Source organism: Charadrius vociferus, unplaced genomic scaffold (assembly GCF_000708025.1).
Source record: "Charadrius vociferus isolate BGI_N301 unplaced genomic scaffold, ASM70802v2 scaffold39, whole genome shotgun sequence".
Classification (NCBI taxonomy): Eukaryota; Metazoa; Chordata; class Aves; order Charadriiformes; family Charadriidae; genus Charadrius; species Charadrius vociferus.
In genome coordinates this window covers 3,999,773-4,002,092 of record NW_009650188.1, presented here as the reverse complement: position 1 = coordinate 4,002,092, position 2,320 = coordinate 3,999,773, and the positions used below count along the sequence as shown (strand labels likewise).

Genomic DNA, 2,320 nt, shown 5'->3' with positions numbered 1-2,320 from the left:
ATGGATGGATGGATGGATGGATGGATGGATGGATGAAAGTTTGGCTGGATGGATTGATGGAAGGTTGGATGGATGACTGATTGGCTGGCTGGCTGGCTGGAAGGTTGGGTGGATGGGCACATGGATGGATAGAAAGAGGGAGGGAGGGAGGGAGGGAGGGAGGAAAGGAGGGAGGGACAGAGGGGGTGGCAGGGACTCCGTGAGCCTTAGCACATGGGCAGCTGGTTGAACACATCTCACATCAGAGAGTGAAGGCGAGGTCCACCAGCCAGGAGATCGATGGGACAGAGAGCAGGACTGTACAGTGAGCAAAGGGCAAAGGTTTCTCATTTGCCAGGATAGGGCCAAGCTCCAGATAACCTCCTTGTCCTCTTGGCCAGAGGGAACAACTGAGGAGGAGACAAAGGAGCTGATGAGAGCAGAGACTGTGTGCAAAGGAGCCAGGACCCTGCTCTGCTGGGGCCTGGGGAGATCCCAGAGCTTGGGCTGCCCATCACAACGTCCCTTTTAAAATCTGATTACATTAAAAACGCACAAAGCCTCTTCCCAACTAAATTAATGGAACTGGGATTGCGCTACATGCCAGTGAGTGCATTTCCTTAATCCCTACCCTGACCGGCTGCTTCGATGCGCTTTAACTGAAATCAATCCTTGTAATTCCTTAAGTCCCTTTAAATTTCCTCATTAACAGCCTCACTCGCATGTGGGGCCACGGCACATGACTTCCTAGAGTCCAGCAGCCCCTAGTCCTCTTTCCCACTGTCGCTTCAAAGTGATGGCTGGCAGCGGAGCCGGGTGCCCTCTCCCTCGCAGCCTCCTCTAGCAGCCTGCTTTTTGGGGTACTGTTATGAAACAGCCTTCTGCTCGCCCCCGCTCCCACCCTCTTGCCAGCCCCCACAAGAATAACCTGCACAGCTGAGCAGCACCAAACTTCCCTGTGATCCCAAAGTCTGGGTGACTTCACGGACGCTGAGACCTGTATTTCCTGTGAAGGCAATCCTACTGCTGGGCTGACATCCCCACGGATTTTTCCTCCGATAGCAAATAAAGCCAGTCAGTTATGACTTTAGAAATATAATCTATGGTGTGTGGTAAAGGCATTCTTGTAGGGGTCCATGGTGAGGTTTTTTGCTTCCTGCTCCATCATTCATCCTACCTCTCCCTCTATGAGAGGACCCTGGCCAAGGAGAATTGCCAGTCTCAGCATGGATGTGTTTTGGGGCTTTCTCCTTGGGAGACAGGAAGGGAGGGATGTGATTATGACATTCGGGTTATCAAACCACCCCAGATCACCTGAACAAAGATAAAGAAGCCATCCCAACAGAAAAAATTAGCAGCAAAAAGGTTAAAAAAAAAAAAAAAAAACAAACCCATGAGACCTTAGGGGCTTCAAGAGATTAAGACCATCCATTCACATGCAGAGAAAGCCAGAAAAAAAACCCAAACCTTAGCACAGAGGCACTGCAGACAGACAGACAGACACAGAGAAAAAGATACTCACTGCCTTTGACCTGTCCTCTCTGCCGGTGGCTCTGTGCTGACAGCGTGGCCAGAGAGGCTCTGGGGAGAGAGCAGAGCGGTCTTCTTCAGAGACAACCCCCTGCGCGGGGTTGAAAGTCACACTTGGACACCCCTCCCCTGCCCTCCCCACCTCTCTCCAGCCCCCCTTATCGGGCACGTCCCACCGCATCCCTCCTCGCCCCACCGCCCGGCTCACCTGGCCGCAAAGCCCCAGCTTTTCTCCCCCGTCGGTGATGGGGGAACCGCTCCGCACGGGCGACGGATGGCAAATGCTGGCAGGGAGCATCTGGGGGGAGCGGGGAAGGGAGGGAGGGAGGGGGGAAGGGGGGGAGAGATGCCTGCGAAAGCGCTCACTGTTGTCACCCTCGGTATGTTGGAATAAAGCATCCGCCTGCATCCTTTTAATCGGCTCCTCTGAGGTTTAGGGAAGGTTGCTGCCCTCAGATCACTGATCATCAAGGGTTGCCACAGACAGAAGGGATTGGGAGAGTTTAATTAAAGAGCTCCGGTGTCAGCAGGGGCAAATAAAATGATTAAGGGGCACCTTATTGCAGGGCATGGGATGGAAGAAGAAAAAAATCCACCTGGCAAGTCAGTGATGTGACAGACCCCTTTCATCCATCTCCCCTTCCCGCACCTGATGCGTGCGGTCCCCACTGGCTCCCTGCCCGGCAGCAGGCTCCCTGCGACCTCCCTCGGCACGCTCACCCCACGGTAGTCTCCCATTCCCTTTTCTCTCCTGCACCCACACCTCCATCCTCCAGAGGATGTAGATGAGGTGTCCAGTGCACCCCAGTGA

The 2,320-nt window shown here is 54.1% G+C and overlaps 1 protein-coding gene across 1 annotated transcript in view; it reads right to left on the bottom strand.

Annotated features, from left to right (window-relative positions):
• RGS8 (regulator of G-protein signaling 8) overlaps nucleotides 1-1,565 on the bottom strand; it is a 16,687-nt gene extending 15,122 nt beyond the window's left edge. The window contains exon 1 of the mRNA XM_009892833.1: nucleotides 1,502-1,565. The gene's annotated coding sequence lies outside the window, so the exon portion shown is untranslated. The remainder of the gene's footprint in view (nucleotides 1-1,501) is intronic.
• Nucleotides 1,566-2,320: the final 755 nt, after the last annotated feature.